Here is a 19,797-nt window from a genome sequence, read left to right as displayed (position 1 = left end):
CCTTTGTGAATTGTAGATGTGTTACGAAAATGAAGTATTTCTGGTGTCTCAGTTGGGTAAGCATCCGACTTCAGCTCAGGTCATGGTCTTGCTGTCAGTTAGTTCGAGCCCTGCATTGGGCTGTGTGCTGACAGCTCAGAACCTGGAGCCTTCTTCAGATTCTGTGTCTCCCTCTCTCTGCCCCACCCTTGCTCATACTCTCTCTCTTTCTCTCGAAAATAAATAAACATTAAAAAAAATGAGGTATTTTTTTCTTGTCACTTCCTTTTCTCATATTTCTGGTCTTTTTAGAATTACTAAGGAAGCACCCCCTGAACCAGCTTCCAGGCTCTTCCTCTCTGTCCTGAGCATCACTGCCTGTCTCTCTGGGTGCATGCTACCACTTACTTTCAGGTCACTTAGCCCTGTTCACAAACCTTGAGTGTGCCCGTATTTCCTTCAGATTGGAGTCCAACCTAACTTTCCAGTCTTACCCTCTTTCTTGTCTTGAAGTCCTCAACCCAAACCAAACTGGTCAAGTTGCTGTGTCTGAGACACACATTGCACTTCCCATCTCTGTGCCTTTGCTCTTACCCTTTGCCCGGAACGGTGTTCATCTTCCCTGTTTTTCAAAATTACATTCTCATCCTGGACCTGGCTTTTAAACCACAGCCTCCCTGTACTTTACTCCCGTCGTACGTACAGTCTCTCCTGAGCATTTAGTAGTCCTCATTTGCCCTCTTTTGTGCTTTTAGGTTTTTCTCAACTGACGTCCAAGCCCTCAAAGTATAGGGACCATATTCAGTATGTTTTTTTCTATTTGATAAGGAAAGTGATCTGACTACTTTTAACCCCACTCCGAAGAATTTAAAAACAGAAACACACAAAAAAATCTGAATTTGCACTGAAAAAAGGTATTACTCTGTACTAATACTGCATTTTGTTAAGTCACAGCACATCTGACTTAACTGTCCTTTTGCCTCAGCAAAAGATGAATACTTTTGCACTGTGAGTACTTGTCAAGAAACTGAGATAGTTGCGACCCCTTTTGTCCCTCCCTTTGACCCATTTTGGTATCAGGGATAGATCACTTCAGCTTAGCAGATGCATGTAGTGGCTGAGGTCAAGTTGGAGGTTCAAGGTGGTACAAGTGAATGATTATGCTACTCAAGGCTTGAGTGGCTTAAGATCCATGTACGTGAGAGATAAAGAAGTTTGTCTCAAAATCTCAGGAATTTGCCACTTGATTACCTGCCATAAGTAAAAATGAAAATCAGGGGGCGCCTTGGTGGCTCCGTCATTTAAACCTCCAACTCAGGCTCAGTTCATGATCTCACAGAACCCGATTCAGATCCTCTGTCTCCCTCTCTCTCTGCCCTTCCCCTATGCACACATGCACTCGCTCTCTCTCTCTCTCTCTCTCTCTCTCTCAAAAATAAACATAAAGAGTTAAAGAAAGTGAAAATCAGGATAAAACTACCTAAGTCATTAAAAGCAATTCATTAAAAAGAAGTAGAAAGAAATGCCCCTGAGTACTATGAAGGAAAATGTCCATGCTGTGAGAACATAAAACAGGAGGAACCATAAATTTCTGTTCCATTAACTAAATGTGACCTAGCAGTTGCTTCTTTTTTAGTTAAAATCCCATGTTTATAACTTCAGAAGATGAGTTTCCAATGATAGACCAGTTTTTTTTCCTCTTACTTTTCTAGCTTCAACAAATTCATTGTTGAAAGAATACATGTTTGAATAAAAGAATGGTCAGAAATTGGAAATAGCCAGGTAACAGTGATGATCTTTTAGTCAATACATACTTGTTAAATAGCATTGATTTTCCAGAAAGACCTCTAAAATACAAACTGTGTTTTGGATGTTAGTCTTGGGAACCACCCGTCTCACTCCTCAAAATGCAGCAGTCTCTCCAGTAGAGTAATAGCACCGTGAATATCACAATGTCACTTACTATGCATCCTTTTTATTTCTGTGTTTAAAACAATTAATGGTCATGCTGCTGCTTCTTTGTTGTAACTTCTGAGAAGGCTGATTTATCAGTGTAATTTTACTTCATGGTTTACTTTTTATTATGGCAGTATTCAATACACAGAATCAGAAAATCCCATTACTGGGTTTCCACAGTTAGCAACATGTGGCTGGCTCATTTTATCTATACTTTCCTCTCTGACAGGTACACACAGTTTTGCCTCCTTCACTGCATCATTTTGCGGCAAATCTTGAGTATTACATTACTTCGTAAGTAATTCAGTATTTATCTCTAAACTTATGACTTTTTAAAACTATAACATCCTTTATCACATGTAAAAATCAGTTAATCTTTTTAATAGTATTAATATCCAGTTGGTATTGTCACTATTTTAAGTTCTTTTCTGTATGAAGATTGCAATTTGATTTGTGGTATTGGCTGTTATGCAGAACCTATAGAGGTTTTTCTCTTTTGAAACTAAGATATAAAAAGAATAGCTCTGTTTTTGGAATGAAAATGTAATATATTTTTGTAAAATATTTTGGGCAGACTCAAAACACACAAACAACCAGCTACTGGAAATCTATGTATAAATAATAATTCTGATTAAATTAAACTTGACTTATTTTATTTTCTTATTGTTTTTGTGCTTAATAACCTGCATCTTGGGGAAAAGAGGAGGCTGTTTTGAGAATTTTTGCTCCAGGCTTAGCAAGCTGGTGCTGACTAGGTCCAGAGTTGTGGGCTCATCAGCCCCATGGCTATAGGGCTTTGGGTCGCAGGCAGCGGTCTTGGACTGTGGGGTTTGGGGCTCTCAGGACAGGCATCGGTTTTTGCCCCACTTACTCTGTGCAGGGCATTTCACTTAAATGAGCACTTACTGTATGCAATTAAACAGGAGAGAATACTTCCTAACTACTGAATGTGGAGTTAATTTGAAATAATAATTTTCTTACCTTTGTTATAATTCAGAAATAACACAGTATACAGTGCAATTAATATTTGAAACTTTCAAAGAATAAACTGGACAGTGACACAGAAAACAAAGCTTAAAACAGGTGGTGATCTTCTTTTCTCCACTCATTTCCTTCCTTAGCTAGAACAGTAGTGTGGTTTCTGTGTTAGAAATGAAGAGCGACTCATTGGTGAGAGCATGGGGAATGTGAGCTGCCAGCCACTTTCTATTGGATTCAAAATGTTTGAAAGTGAGAGATTCTCTGCTCAGGATGACCAGAGGATTTGGAAAAATTGAGGTTTCTGGAATGTTGATAAATACATACGTACATACATACATACATACACATACACGTACATATATATATACGCACTTGTTTAGGTGTTATAGAACCCCTTTCCCCATGTTGATATTATTAATTAAATTGAGCATAATAAATTGATACAGTCACACAACTATCACCACAATTTAGTTTTAGTTTTAGTTCCATCACCTCCCCAAATGATCTTGTGACCATTACCAATAACCCCTGCTTATGCCCTGGCCTCAGGCAACCACTGATGGCATTTTTCTCTACAGTTTTGCTTTTTGTACAGATTTCATATAAATAGAATCATACAGTATGTAGTCTTTTATGTCTGGCATATTTCATTTAGTATGATGTTTTTGAAATTTATCCCTGTTACTGCAAGTATCAGTAGTTCATTTTATTGCTGAGGATTATTCTGTTGTGTATGTCTTCACTAATAGGTGGCCATTTGGGCTGTTTCCAGTTCATAGCAGTGAGCACTTGTGTAAATGTTTTTTATGGTTATGGTTTTGTTTTGTTTTTTAAGTTTTATTTATTTTGAGAGAGCAAGTGCCAGCAGGGAAGGAGCAGAGAGAGAGGGAGAAAGAGAATCAGAAGCAGGCTCCACGCACTGTCAGTGTGGAGCCCGATGTGGGGCTTGAACTCACGAACTGTGAGCTCAAGGCACCAGCATTGTGTGAGAGCTGCAGTCTCTTTACATCCTTGTTAACTCTTGGTATTGCTAGTCATTCATTTTAGCCATTATCGTTGGTATGTAATAATATTTCGTTGAGGTTTTAATTTTCCTTAATGACTAATGAAGTGTCTTTTCCTATGTTTCTTTGCCATTCATACATCTTCTTTGTTAAAGTCTCTATTCACATTTTTTGCCTGTTTAAAAAAATTGGATTGTTTATTGAGTTGTAAGAGAGCTTTTATATACAAATCATTTATTGGCAGATAAATGTTTTGCACATTTTCCACCCAGTTTGTGACTTTTTTAATGGTTAATATTTTATTCTATTATTATTATTTTTTAACTTTATTCATTTTGAGAGAGAGTGAGTGGGGGAGGGGCAGAGAGGGGGAGAGTGAGGTGAGAAAATCCCAAGCAGGCTCCACACTGCCAGTAAGGAGCCTGACGCGGGGCTCAAACGCAATGAACCGTGAGTGAGATCATGACTTGAGCTGACATCAAGAGGCAGGTGCCAAATCAACTGAACCACTCAGGTGCCCCATATCTTTTCTTTTCCTTTTTTAAAAAAAAAATTTTTTTTTAACGTTTTATTTATTTTTGAGACAGGGAGAGACAGAGCATGAACAGGGGACGGTCAGAGAGAGGGAGACACAGAATCTGAAACAGGCTCCAGGCTCTGAGCTGTCAGCACAGAGCCCGACGTGGGGCCCGAACTCACGGACCGCGAGATCATGACCTGAGCCGAAGTCGGCCGCCTAACCGACTGAGCCACCCAGGCGCCCCTCTTTTCTTTTTCTTAATGAAATCTTTGAATAGCAAAATGTTTTAAACTTTGATGCAATCCCAGTTTGTTATATTTTCTTTATTATTTCTGCCTTTTGGGGGTCATATCTAAAAAAAAATCTTTGGGGGCACCTGGCTGACTCAGTCAGTAGAGCATACTCCTCTGGATCTTGGGGTCGTGAGTTCAAGCCCCACATTGGGCGTGGAGCCTACTTAAAATAAAATTCTCTTTAAAAATAAAAAACAAAAAATGTTCACCAATCCAGGTCAAAAGATTTTCTCCTATTTTTTTTTAGGTGTTTTATAATTTTAGCTCTCTCTTTTTTTTTCTTTTGTAATTTTGGCTCTTACATTTAGGTTTATGATTCATTTTGAGTTTTTATGTATGGTGTGAAGTAAAAGTTGAGGTAAATGGTAAAAGTTGAAGTAAATGGTGATGTTTGTCCTGTTCCTCTGACCTCTCTCTTGGATCTAGAAGCGCCATCCATCCAATTCTGGTTTGATTTCCCACCCCCCCCCCCCCAAGACTTTTTCATAGTTGGTGTTGTATTCTTCCATCAGGGGATACGTAATGTTTCAGGTTGTCTTTTGTTTTGTGATTGATGTGAGCTGTTACTGATGGTCAACACTTAGATCCATTAATTGATTTTATTAGAGGCTCTGTTATTCCCTCATCATTTATTAGTTGGATTACTTTTGTTAAAAGAAACATCTCCTTCTCTTCTATTCTGTTACCCAGTGGTATAGTTGTGTATGATCTCTTTAATTACAAAATGCAGTGACTCTTAGCAAGTCGTTTGTGGCAGGTATTTTTTCTAATGCACCACTACCCAGTTGAATTGGTAGACAAACAGTTGCAACTGATAAGCAAGTTGAAGGTTTTTCTCTTCTCTCTGCATAAATGTCTTATGAACAGACCCTTCTGTTGGAAACTCTGTATAAGAGTATCCTTCTTGGCTTCTTCATTTGTAGGCAAAGACTGTGTGTATGGTGAATTATTGCTTTATAAGAGCAAATTACAATCTCGACCAATTTTTTTTCCAGCATAGTATTTTGTAATGAGCATATAGTAATTGCTTGCTTCTTTTTTTTTTTTTTTACAGGTTTGATTTATGATGTTGCTGTCTCTTATTCTGCTTTATTGTTATGAAATGGTTTTCTGTTCTTTCTTTGATCTTAACTATAAATAAGAAAAGTTACAAAATTGATGTAAATTCATACATGTAAATGTACTTTTACTATTATTACTTTTTTCACTTTTTGTATCTTAGCCATTAACTCCATTTTCACAATTCTTCCCAAATAGGATGATGTTTTTCTTCTTTTGGCTGTCAGTGTATCTGTTTTAAACACTAATCTAATGTCACAATAACTTTGTAGCGTGCTGTAAGTAGATACACTGTACTTCGGATAAAAGGGGCAGAGCTCAGTGAATGGAGGGGGGCAAGAGTGGAGAAGGTTTGTGTACTAATTAGCCCTTAAAGGTGTAGAAGTTTAGTGCCAGCACCTAAAGTTATCACGTGTTTGGTAAGGAGCTGCTGTGAATGTAGCAGGTATTAAAGCAGTGCAGCAGAACAGCTAGTCTGTGTCACATATACAATAGTCCAGGTTTCAAAGTAATTTGTATTAAAGTGGACTTCAATATGTTATGTAATGTATCAGATGTAACAGATTTGCCACAAATAAAAAATACTGCCAAAAGGGGGTGCCCGGCTAGCTAACTCAGTTGGAAGAGCATGTAACTCTTGATCTTGGGGTCATGACTTCGAGTCCCACGTTGGGTGGGGCTTAATTTTCAGAGTTGAGATGCTTTTCAATAATTATTTTAGTTTCTTGGCACTTTTTAAGTTAAAGGATGACTATAAGAAGTATTGAGAGTTGAGACTGGAATCCCACCTAATAGATGGCAGAACTATCCCCATTAATTTCACTGAGTAGACCACAGACTGAGCGCTTACAGTGGCTAGGCATGGCACCATAGAGACTGAGGCAGGAGTGGGCCTTAGGTGCAGGTCGGCCCCTCTAGAAGGGTCCAAAGGTGCTGTGGTCATTTTTAAGGGGGAGAAGTGAATTCTGGAATGTGTGTTTAGTTCTTTTCCCCTTCACGTTGTAGGGTATTCAGATATACCTATGATTTCTCTTAGTTTCTCCTGAAAGGTACCCTGGTTTTGCAAAATGATTGGCATTTTTTCTTTTTTTTTTTTTTTTTGAAAGGCAGTGTTCAGACTTGGGAATCTGAAAATTTAAAAATCACAAACTGAGCTGTAACCACCTTAGATCTTGAGAATTGGCTTTTTTTCCTTCTGTGGCCTTTGTCATTTCCATTTAGCTCTCCGCTTCTACAGTTACAACCTCAGGATGCCAACTGAGATCCTGCCAAGAGAGCTAGCTTCTACCCAGACTCTGGGACTAATCTTCACCCCAAAGGAGATACATAAATGAATTGCTTAAGTATGGCAATAACTCACTACTGCAGCCTTACTGTTGAGTACGCTTTCCAATAACCAGATCCTTGCCATTTCCCCTAGTTATATAATGATTAAGTTGGTGCCTTGAACTCCTGAATACCAGTGGCTAGATTTCATTCTTGAAACTTAATTTCCTTAGTATTTCTTCTAAGTCTCTACAGAGGCCACCAGCCTATTTGCTTGTACCTGTTTATTATTCTGCATTATCTTGACCTGCATTATAAATTTTACTTTCTCACACCTACTTTTTAGCTTGAGAGTTCGTTCTTATTCCTTTTTTTTCTTTCTTGCACACATATATTGAGTATCTATTTGGAACTGGGCTAGAGAGAGAAAATAACCAAGTCCCTGACTTTAAGAGTAACCATGGGTATCAACATCAGCATTCCTTTTTTCTCCAATTAAAAAAAATTTTTTTAATGTTTTATTTATTCTTGAGAGAGAGACAGAGCATGAACAAGGGAGGGTCACAGTGAGAGAGGGACACAGAATCCGAAGCAGACTCCAGGCTCCGAGCTGTCAGCACAGAGCCCGACATGGGGCTCGAACTCACGAGCCACGAGATCATGACCTGAGCCAAAGTTGGATGCTCAACCGACTGAGCCACCCAGGCACCCCATCCAGTTTTATTGAGATACAGTTGTCATATAACATTGTATTAGTCCAAGGAGTACAATATAGTGATTTGATATATGTATATATTGCAAAATTAGGACTACAGTAAGTTTAGTTAACATCAGTCACCTCACATTTTTTTTCTTACGACAGTAACTTTTAAGGTCTACTTTCTTAACAGCCTTCAAATATACGATGCGATATTGTTAACTATAGCCACCATGCTGTATGTTACATCCCCAGGACTTATTTGCCCATTAACTGGGCGTTTGTACCTTTTGAGCATGTTTACCCATTCACACCCTGCCTCCCTCATCTCTGGCAACCACCAATCTATCCTCTGAATCTATGAGTTTGGTTTTTTTATTTAGATTTTATTTTATTTTAATTTTACATCTTTCAAAACACTTTTTTAATGTTTATTTTTGAGAGAGAGAGTGTGTAAGCAGGGGAGGGACACAGAGAGAGGGAGACACAGAATCTGAAGCAGGCTCTAGGCTCTGAGCTGTCAGCACAGAGCCCGACGTGGGATTCGAACCCACGAACCGTGAGATCATGACCTGAGCCAAAGTTGCACACTTAACTAGCTGAGCCACTTAGGCGCCCCATTTGGTTTTTTAGATTCCACATATAAGTGAGATCATACAGCATTTGTCTTTCTCAGACTTACTTCATTTAGCATAGTGCTCTCGAGGTCCATCCACGTTGTTGCAAATGGCAGGATTTCCTTCTTTTTTTGTGGCTGAAGAGTGTTCTGTTGTGTAAGTACAGTATCTTTTCTTTATTCATTAATCTATTGTTGGTCGCATAGGTTGCTTCCATGTCTTGGCTATTCTAAATAATGCCGCAGTGAACTTGGTGGTGCAGATATCTTTTCAGGTAGTGATTTTGTTTCTTTCAGATACTTAGAAATGGAATTGCTGGCTCATATGGTAGTGTTATTTTTAATTTTCTGAGGAACCTCCATACTGTTTTACATAGTGACAGTACCAGTTTACATTCCCACCAACAGTGCATGAGGGTTCCCTTTTCTCCACATTCTCATCAGTACTTTCTGTCTTTTTGATAATAGCTGTTCTAACATGTATGGGGTGATATCTCATTTTGGTTTTGATTTTCATTTCCCTGAAGATTCATGATATTGAGCACCATTTCATGTACCTATTGGCTATTATATATCTTTTTTTGGAAAAAAAATCTATTCTGTGATTGGTTGACTTTAAAGGAACACATTGAGAAAGGAACCGTTCTTTGTTCCATTAAGCCTGATTACCATGATCTCAGGATCAAAGTCTGATAAACTGAGCAAACTTAGCTTTGAAATATTTTGCCTGGTCACATAAGTAGTAGGTTATTTAAAGTGAAATCATAGCGACGCCTGGGTGGCTCAGTTGGTTAAGCGGCCAACTTTAGTTCAGGTCATGATCTCACCGTTTGTGAGTTTGAGTCCTACGTTGGGTTCTGCACTAACAGTGGGGAGCCTGCTTCAGATTCTCTGTCTCTCTCCTTCCCTCCCTCTCTCTCAAAAATAAATAAACATTAAAAAAGAGAATTCTTTAAGAAATAAAATGAAATCATAATCATTTTCAGGCTTTAATTTATTCTTTTGTGTCCTGTTGGAATACAGATAAACTGAAACGTATTTCAGAGGAAGTTCAGGATGGTGAGGGAACTTAGGACCTGTCTTTGGAATAACTGTTAGTTCTCTCAGCTGTGTGAAGGGCTTTTGTGTGAGCAAAGGTACAGACTCATTGTGAGTGGGAAATACCTATGGGTAGAAGGAAGCCTTTGGGACTTGGGGCAGTTGAATGGAAAAACTTTGTGGTGAAGCAACTCAGAAGTGGTATAGATTGTCCCAGAAGGCACTTATGGGAGTTTTTTGTTACTGTGTCATCAGTGGTGCTTGACATAGAATAGATAACTTCTTCCACTCAAGGATGCGTAGATAGGTTCCTCCTCAAGGAACATGCTAGAGAAGCACCCTAGGTTAATGGAGAGGAATTATTTGTGGAAATGTTGGGGCATGAGAATGGTGGATAGGTAACCACAAAACTATGAGGACCATTGGACTAGGTGCTACCTATTAAAGTTTCTTCCAGCTTTTAGATTCACCAGTCTCTGTGGTTAGTGAAACAAAGGTTTTTTTAAACATCTCCCAGGCAGTTGAGTTCATGTCCACGTGCAGTGTGTTGTATAGTTTCTGATGGCACGAAGCAAATGTCTGAAAAGGAGAGAGTGATGTGAGCATAAAGTACCTAATTATTCGGGGGAGGAATGAGCAAAAGGAAAATGTTTACGTATTGAACTTAATCACTCGTCATTTGAGTAAAGTAGAAAAAATTTCCTCTTCAGCCTTCACCCGTCTCCATCAGTATCCCTCTGAAATTGCAAAGTTGGCCGGGCAGCCCTGGGGCAGTCATGTCTGTTTTGGTAGTTTTAATCATTTGCTTTACAGATGTCTCTGTTTAATGCCAAAAATCCATAGTGTTTGTTACAGTTGGGAAAACTGTCTTGACAAGACTTTTTCATTAAAGTGGCTTTTTGAAGTCTAACTGGCAGTCTGAATTTGACATTTTGTTTAAGATTCGGGTAAGAGTAGTACTGTGCTGTTTGAATGGCTTATTGGTATTTTTTTTTTCTTAAAACATTGTTTTGAGAGGAATTTGAAGTAAGCTTATGACTTTTTGATAGTTAGATTTGGCATTAAGCCTCCTCAAGCTTTGGGTTTCCTAGTCAGCAAGGATTGACTGAGTGTCCTGTCTCGTCGTCTGGCTGGAGGCCGTGAAGTTGCAAACCTGATGTGGCTGAGTTTGTAGTCATCTTCAGATTATCATTTTGGGCGGATTTAATGTGAGTTTAGACAAGTGAATTGAGTTTTCTTTTATACTTTAATAGAGAATAGTACCGCATTTGTAATCTCCCGTCTTGTAAGAAAATATTGAAGAAAACACATTAATGATTTTGAGTGTGTGCTTTTGAGTTGTGATGATGATGTTTTTCCTGGGTGTTTTAAGCAACTAGCTCATTTATTTTCTCAACAGTTTAAATACAACAATTAAAACAATAACCTTGTTCTGCCTCCCCCACCCACCCGCCCACTCCATTCCGCACTTTGGAATATAAATCAGAACAGTTTTCATATATGGTGCTGGAATATTTGCCCCTCTGAAATAGATATCAATAGCCATTTACTTGCCTCAAGCCCATCCTGTGTTAGTTTGCAAATAACAAAGGTTTGAATTCTTTTCAGCTTACTTTGATGACTTCAGGCATCTGTCTCTGTTTCAGTTATAGTTTTATCTAAGGCTGAAAGAAGTTTTATATTTTATAAAACCTATTTTTTCCTATACAATATGAAACTTAGTGTAGCATAGTCAGTATTAGTAAGAATTGAAAATTACATAGATATTTTTGTACTACACACTAGAAAGTGGAATTGGTAAGTGCTAATCTTGGAAAAATGTTAGTCTTTGTAGTACTGTATTTAAGTTTACTTAAATAATAATTTAATGGTAGGAAAAATACTGTTTTTAGAGAAAGAATAGAAAAGGGGAAGGGGAAGCATCATTTCTTGTTTAAAAGGGGCAGAGACTTAAGCAAAAATTTCTGTGTATTTAACATAAGCACTTCTAGTTCTCAGAGGAAGTTTAATAGATTAATAGATGTGGGTATTGAACTCTACAAAAGCAAGTAACAAGCTGCAACTAAGTTCTAATGCTGAACAAACCACAGGCTACAAGCACCCTGCTGATCTCTAGCGTAACAGGTAGACTGTTGTTCTGCCTGGTGGGGGTTTTGGTTTTATGTATGAGTTTAATTAGTTTCCTAATACGCATAATTTAGGCTTTTTTCCCCCCTTATGTCTACGTAGCTTTTTTGCACTGTATTATTTTACACATGTAACGTGTTCCAGTTTATCTCTAGTAGTAACCAGAGGTTTACTCCTTTCCTCGAAGCACTTATTTTAAAAGCTACTGAAGAGTTGTTTTGTTTTCTAAATAACTAATGCCTTTTCTAAATCCTTATCCTTGTTCCTTCTATCATTGTTATTAAATGTTGATCATGCTTCTTAGGTTTGTGGAGCGTGACCTGATGGCCCGAATTTGCAGTAGACAGTCGCCACACAGTTTCCCAGGGATGCCCCAGGCGGGCAGCAGCCTTGCCCAGGAGTGGGGAGACGTTCCCACTGATCGTGCTGTTTTGGTGCTTACAGTGATTTTGAGGGGTAGTAGCCTATCCAAAGGTCCTTGGCAGTTACAACCAATGATCTGCTTTTAGGGCCTTAAATGTCTTAAAACATCCTAATGAATTAATTGTACTGCACATGTGATTATAGTCCAGGAGTCTTTAAAGTCTGACATAAAGCTTTCAAAAAAATACCTGTGTGCTTAATATTAATAGAACAAAACAAAGCAGTGGAACCCCCAAAGCCTCCTGCCTCAACATCACACCCTTGGTTGAAGGCTTTGAGAAGAGTGAGTAGAGGTTAAAGTTGAGTGAATGATCGGACAAAAGGCAGCCTCCCAGGGATCTGGAGACATTAGTCACTATAGCTTGCCTGCCACCCACTCTTCTCCAGGCCTCTGGGGGTAAGGAAGAAGCCTCTTCACTCCCTTGGGGGTGGAGGCTTTGTTTATGTGCTTTCCTGCTGATTCTGAGGTTTTTGATGGTGGCTGTTTATCACACTGATTCTTTTTTAGCCTTTTGACTGTTCTTTAAACTCCCTTTCCTTCCATTCCATCAAATAATAAAGAAATGTATGTTAATTAAAGCAAAGTTACTGTATAACTTTGCTAGGAAGAAAGAGTTAGAAGGGTATTTGGTAAGCAAAGTGAGAGTATTCCAAGTACTGAGAGGTTGGGAATCATCCTTGAAATAGTATCTTCATTCTTCTACTAAGAGGTTTGTTAAAGCAAAAATAGCTAATCTGCGCTGAGGGCTTACTGTGCCATAAACTTTTACATGCACTAATGGATTGAATAATCAGAGTAACTATGAGATAGGTGCCATTGTTAACATCTCCATTTTATAGGTGATGACACTGAGGCATAAATTGGTGATACAACTTGTCCAAGGCCACACAGCAAGCAGGCATGCACCTGGGACTCGTACCCACCAGTCTGGCTCCTAAGGCCTCACGCTTCCTTATCAGGACTGTCTGGTTACTTTTGATACGGTGTTGATCATTCTTACATCTTGATTTTCTGCCCTTTAGAAGGCTAAGTTAACCACTTAAAATTTTTTATTAAACATCCTGTACTTTTGGTTCAGTCACCTCTAAAATTTATGACCCCTAACTTCCTTAGCTGAGAAGACACAACTGTATGGGAATATAAGGGTGTAGACATATTTCTAATAATCTAATGAATAGGATTTATTAGGTGCCTGCTATTTGTGTGGTGCTCTAGTCTATGTAAATTCTGCTTTAGTCTTCAGAACCCCTCAATATATGTATATTCCCTATGTAACAGTTAGGGAAGCTGAGCTAGCAAAATGATAGCCTGGGGAACTTAAGCTGAGTCTCCTTTTTATGGTTTGTCTAGTCCATTCTCGCTACTTGCCACTCCCCAGCTAGGAGTCTTGTTGTCCATTGTCCAGAGAAGCATTTGCCCAACCGGCGAAGACAAAGGCACAGAGTCAAAGAGACCTGGATTCCCTTCTGAGCACCTCCACTGGTTTTGCTGAGTGATGTTTTTAAAGATACTTACTGTCCTGAACTTTGGGTAGAACAAATTTAGTTGTACTCATTATTTAGCTTCTGTTGATTCTCATTCTCTTCAAGAGAATAGTCTGCTTTTAACGAAATAGAATTGGCTTTTATGTTACTTCCAACAGTTCATGTACCAGAGAATTTGCAATAAAATAACACATCTAAGGCCACTAGGAATTTAGAGGGAGAGAGCAATGTGGACTGTCACACTGAGGTTTGTTTTGGCCTCATCTGATACAGGCTTTTTTTTCCTGGAGTGTGTATGTGTACTTGCTGTTTCCTCTCATTGACCTGCCTTTCTGATTTCTAACGTAGTTATCAGGGAGTTTTCAGACCCTCCCTCTTCCCCTCACTGGGGGCTACCTATAATGAGATGAGCACATGGGTAGCTATTTGGAAGGTGAAGACAATTAAGTAACTTTCTAGGCCTGATTTGAACTTCTGGATCTTTTTGGTTTGTGGTCAATTCCTTAACCTTGAGCTAAGAACTTCAAAAACATTTGGAGGCCTTTATTTCTGGTTTCTGTTTATTTGGCCTGTAGCTGAGCTCTACAGTTAAACTATATTAGTATCTCTGGTCTCTTGACGATCAATCCCTTTTAAGTATTATTCTGTCCCACTGCCAGACTCCCTTCTAGCTTAATGTAAATTTGATTAACTGTCTGGGAGTTTTAGGCCACCTTTACCAGATATCCAAATTACAGTCATATGACTTGTTCTTCTTGGTCATGGTAATTGGAGGGAGAATAGGGGAATAAGGATATCAAAATTCATGAATAGTTAAAAAATATTCATTATTTTGTTCCTAGCTCTGACTTTCCCTTTTTTACCTTTCACGATAGTTTTGTTTTTAATCAGATTTTGAATTTTGATTTAAATTTTCATTGACTACTTCTCTTTAAACATATTCCTTAGAGGTATAGCAAAATTAATACTAAAGGGGCACTTTCTCTTTCAGTTAGCATGCGTGCGCGCGCATGCACACACACACACACACACACACATATTTTAAGTTTATTTATTTTGAGAGAGACAGAGAGAGGGAGCGGGGGAGGGGCAGAGAGAGAGAGAGGGAGGAAGAGAGAATCCCAAGCAGGCTCCACACTGTCAGTGCAGAGCCCGATGTGGGGTCAGAATCCTCCCCAGTTGTGAGCTCATGACCTGAGCTGAAACCAAGAGTCAATGCCTAACTGACTGAGCCACCCAGGTGCCCCTGCACACATACATTTTTTGATGAGACATCGAAAATTGCTTATAATAAGTATGATTGCCTGCCAGTACTTTTTGCATACATATTCTTTGGTATCAAGAAAAAGAAGTGTGTATGTGTTTACTTGGCCATATAGCAAAAACTGCTTGGTCTAGAGGTGCAATATATACAATTATCTGAATATTAGTTTCAGTTACACTTACAAGTTTTACAATTTAAAAATGGTTCTGCCAAAATTGGTGTTCAGTAATTGATCATTTTAATTTGCAGTTCATTAATTCAACAGATATTAATTGAGTGTTAGCTATGTTTTAGGAGCAGGGACATTATTAGTCTCATTTGTTCATTACTCTGCTGCCCAGCACAGAGCCTCGCATCTGATAGGCATTCAGTAATATCAGTTGAATGAAACGATGCATGTCCTCATGGAGTTTACATGCTGGTGTTATACCCACATCTAGCACTGAAAGAGCCCCAAGAGAAGTAGAATGCGTAATCCATATTTTAAAACTATCTTGCTTCTCTCATTGAGAGTGAGAGTATATTTCCCAGAAGCTCCCCAGCATACTTTCTCTTCTTTTGTAGCCAGGACCAGGTCATATAGCCATACAGAAGGCCCAGAACGCAGTTTTCTGACAGCAAGGAGTGGACTGACTGAGTGCAGTCCATTACGTGGAACGGGGCTTTGCCATGCTAAACGGATGCAGGATTCAGGGCAAGGGGAAGAGAGAGGGAAGGACTTAACAAGGCTACTCGGAGTGTGATTTACAGAATTGGAGAGGTAGATGTGGACTGAGCTTAACTTTGTGCAGAGCTATGAAGAATGTGGTTTCTTGGCGCATACAGAGGTAAACTGGAATTTTAACCTATTTATGAACAAACTTTAATCTTAACACTCGAAGCAAAAAAGTGTCATAAATTACATAAATTCTTTTAAATCCTTTTCTCTGGAAACACTTCAAGATTAGTTTATCATGTCATTTAAAGAATAAGGGCCTTCTGTTTTCCTTTTCATAAGTATTCAGTAATTCAGAGATTTTATTTTAATTAGGCTTTTATTCTTTCATAGGAACTAGTTTAAGGACCTGCTAGAATAACATTTCAGAAGAAGTTCATAAATAGTAACACTTAGGTGCCATCCAGACTCCTGGCTATTCCCCATTCTACCAGAACAATATAGAGCTTTGTAGTTGAACAAGTAACAAACAAAAGAACTAGAGTGTAAGTTATGTGGAGCCATCACATTATGGTACAGGAGATACACCTCACAGTCGCCCTCACTGCCTGATCTCTGAGGAAAGCCTGGAAGTCTAGAGGGGTTCAGGCTCCGGAGTCAGACTGGGGTTCACATCCTGCCCTGCTGTTTGCTTACTAAAAGAACTGACAGGTTATTTCTTTTCTCTGAGCCTCAGTTTCCTCATCTGTAAAATGGGGTTACCATGTATAGGCTACGTAGAGTGGTTAGGATTAAATAAGATAGAATTTGAAAATAGTTAACACTTATGCATACCATATATTATCAGCAGTGTTTTATTTACTATATAACACACAAAAAGTACTAGGCACATACACAGTAAGTACTCATATAGGACTTCTTTTTTTTTTTAGATAAATGGTTAACAACCATTTGTAGGGTTAGAATGATCTGTCATTTGACGTGAGAAGGCTGAGAAACAGCCACTATGAAATTACACAACAGTTTCAAGCCTTTTCATAACTGAATGTAGTCTATTCATGTAATCATTTTATAATATTGAAATTGGTACATTTTTGGCAGTGTTTATGTTGGTGAACTAAATACCTCCTTATTTAATCAGAACAGAGACCTATTGACTATTTCAACGTGTGCTCATGTAACTGGCTTCTATAAATAAAGTCGTCATCCATGAAGAATGTGACAATATTTGTACTCTAGAACATCTACCATTTCTCCAGCTTATAGGATAAGGATAAAGAAATGATTTTTATGGAGTATTACTCAGCAATCAAAAAGAATGAAATCTTGCCATTTGCAACTACGTGGATGGAACTGGAGGGGATTATGCTAAGTGAAATTAGTCAGAGAAAGACAAAAATCATATGACTTCACTCATATGAGGACTTTAAGAGACAAAGCCAATGAACATAAGGGAAAGGAAACAAAAATAATATAAAAACGGGGACAAAACAAAAGAGACTCATAAATATGGAGAACAAACTGAGGGTTGCTGGAGGGGTTGTGGGAGGGGGTATGGGTTAAATGGGTAAGGGGCATTAAGGAATCTACTGAAATCATTGCTTCATTATATACTAACTAATTTGGATGTAAATTTTAAAAAATAAAAAATAAAGTTAAAAAAATGATTTTTAAATGCTACTGTCATATCTTGGTACAATGAAAGATCATGTCAGAACTATGATTTCATAATCTTGATATGTGGTGCAGAGTACAAATATTGTCACTATTAGCAATTGCTGAGGGAACAGGGCTGTGAAGTGGTCCTACTTATAGCTGGAACTAGGGATTTATAAATTGGTTGACATGAGATTTCCAACATCATTATAGTATGAATCAGTTTTAAAAAAATATTTATGCTTGAAATTTTTGAAAGACATGTATTAAAGAAGGGTTAGAAAAGTTGACATTGAGGTGCTTTTAATGGAAAATTTATGGGTGTTGAAATTAGGATTTTAAACACTAAAACAGCGCAAGTTACTGAATTGGTGTGATGAAATGCCTTCATGGATGCTCGATCAGTAAACCTAATGGAAAGAAAGGTGAAGTGTGAGAGTGGGGACTGAAGCTGACAAGAAGGTTTCCAAGGTGCGAAATAAAGATTGAAGCCATTCTAGATATTTTAAAGAGTTTTTATTAAGCTTGAATGAATTATGGCATATGAAAAGAGCTCATAAGTTGGAACCACTGTTCATATAAGGAGTGTTAATAATTACACTTTTGTTGATTGAAAAAAAATTTTCCTGGAAACTCAAAGAAAGAAGCTTTAATGATGAAGAAATTAATCATACTGCCCGATTTTCCATCGGAACCCCTGATTTTTCATTCTCAAACCACTCCTCCTCTAAACCTTTCCCCTAAATGGCAATTTCATCCTTTCTGTGGCTTAGACCAAAAACTTGGGAGTCAGCCCAGATGCTGCTCTTTCTCTCACACCACACATCCAGTTTTCCTTCTATCCTTCTCAACCTTTTCACCGATGCTCTAGTGGATCTAGCCACTAACACGCTCACTGGGATTGTTCCAGGATCTTTTTTATTGATCTTCCTGGGCTCCTTGCTCACTTCACAGTCTATTCTCAACACAGTTGCACAGTGATCCTTTTGAAAGAGAGGTCAGATTATGTCCCTCCTCTGCTCAGAGCCCTCCAGTGTCTTCCTCAAAACCCAGATCTTCACAGCAGCCTACACGTTTGTGTATAATCTGGTCCCTGGTACCTTTCTGAGCTCATCTCCTAGCATCTTTGGCTTGATCCTTCTGCTCCAACAGCAGTGGCCTTGAAAGTGCTACACAAGCTCCCACTTCATGATCTTTGCGCTTTCTGTCTGGAATGTACTTCCCCAGGTACCCTTGGGTGTTGGCTAATGTCACCTCATCACTAAGGCCTTGGTACTCTTTCGAAAGTAGTAACTCTGTGTCCTCCTTCCTTGCCTCATTTTTGCCCCTAACATTTATTTTCATTCAGCATACTATATACTTTATTACCTGTCTCCCCACACTAGATTGTGAGATCTGTGAGGGCAGCACCCCCCTCCCCCGCCATTTGTTTGCCTAACACAGTATGTGGCAGATAGTATGTGCTCAGCAAATATTGATTGACTAATTGCAGTAACATTGCAGTTCATTAGTATCACTGCTGTGGACTCATAGAGGCTTCTTTGAACAAAATCACTGGTAGTATCTGTTAATATCAGTTCTAAAAAATGGTAGTACTAATTCTAAACACTCATATTTAATAGTGGGAAGTACTGCATTATATTTCCCAGCTTCCCTTGTAGTTAGATGGGGTCATGTGACCGAATTTTAACAATAGAATGTGGGTAGAAGCCCTGGATCAAGAAAACCTACGTGAATGATCCCTATGCTGAATGATTTGGGGAACCTGTGTTGAAGATGCAGCGCTCTGGGTCAGAAGGCGCTTGGCTCGATGAATTACCACATAGAGGACAGTTGCCTACTCTTCAGGAACACCTGCTTGGGCTTTCACTGAGTGAGAAATATCTGTTGGATTAAGCAACTGTAATTTGGAATTTATTGGTTAAAGCACTGCATTACCTTAACTAAAACAAACCAGTGACAGCTAAATTCTCCTTGTTCTTTCTGTTGGATATCCAGATGGTACCCAGATTCCTTGCCCTCAGCTTCTGTATTTGAAAATGGAAATAATGTTATTTTAAAGCACAGGTGTGTTCTTCTTTTAGGTTTATTTTGAGAGAAAGTGCATGCAAGAGGGGAACGGGCAGAGAGGGGGAGAGACAGAACGCCAAGCAGGCTCCATACTGTCAGAGCAGAGCCTGATGTGGGGCCCGAACCCACCAGACAGGAGATCGTGACCTGGTCTCACCTGATCCTGAGCTGAGATCAGGAGTCAGACGCTCGACTGACTGAGCTATCCAGGCGCCCCCACAGTTGTGTTTTTTTTTTTTTTTTTTTTTTAATTTTTTTTTTTTTAATGTTTATTTATTTTTGAGACAGAGAGAGATAGAGCATGAACGGGGGAGGGGCAGAGAGAGAGGGAGACAGAATTGGAAGCAGGCTCCAGGCTCTGAGCCATCAGCGCAGAGCCCGACGCGGGGCTCGAACTCACGGACCACGAGATTGTGACCCGGGCTGAAGTCGGACGCTTAACCGACTAAGCCACCCAGGCGCCCCCACAGTTGTGTTCTTAACACAGATGACTTTATTTTTTTGCGACTCGATCAAGATACACTTCACATACCATGAAGTTCACTCATTTAAAGTGTACAGTAGTGCAGAGTGTTTTTTTTTTCTTAACGTTTATTTATTTTTGAGACAGAGAGAGACAGAGCATGAACAGGGAGGGTCAGAGAGAGGGAGACACAGAATCCGAAACAGGCTCCAGGCTCTGAGCTGTCAGCACAGAGCCCGATGTGG

The 19,797-nt window shown here is 39.0% G+C and overlaps 1 protein-coding gene across 16 annotated transcripts in view; it reads left to right on the top strand.

Moving 5' to 3' along the window:
• Positions 1-19,797, top strand: part of SFMBT1 (Scm like with four mbt domains 1) — a 127,925-nt gene that overhangs the window by 37,078 nt on the left and 71,050 nt on the right. For 8 of the 16 annotated variants that reach the window (XM_042979149.1, XM_042979145.1, XM_042979158.1 and 5 more), the window contains 2 exons: positions 1,692-1,761; positions 2,165-2,229. The exons of 4 other annotated variants lie outside the window; for them this stretch is intronic. The gene's annotated coding sequence lies outside the window, so the exon portion shown is untranslated. The remainder of the gene's footprint in view (positions 1-1,691; positions 1,762-2,164; positions 2,230-19,797) is intronic. 4 more of the 16 variants (XM_042979153.1, XM_042979146.1, XM_042979147.1 and 1 more) reach the window with 1 other exon arrangement.

The sequence above is a fragment of the Panthera tigris genome, chromosome A2, assembly GCF_018350195.1.
Source record: "Panthera tigris isolate Pti1 chromosome A2, P.tigris_Pti1_mat1.1, whole genome shotgun sequence".
Lineage (NCBI taxonomy): Eukaryota > Metazoa > Chordata > Mammalia > Carnivora > Felidae > Panthera > Panthera tigris.
The sequence above is the reverse complement of the archived record's forward strand: the minus strand, read 5'-3'. Positions and strand labels throughout refer to the sequence as shown.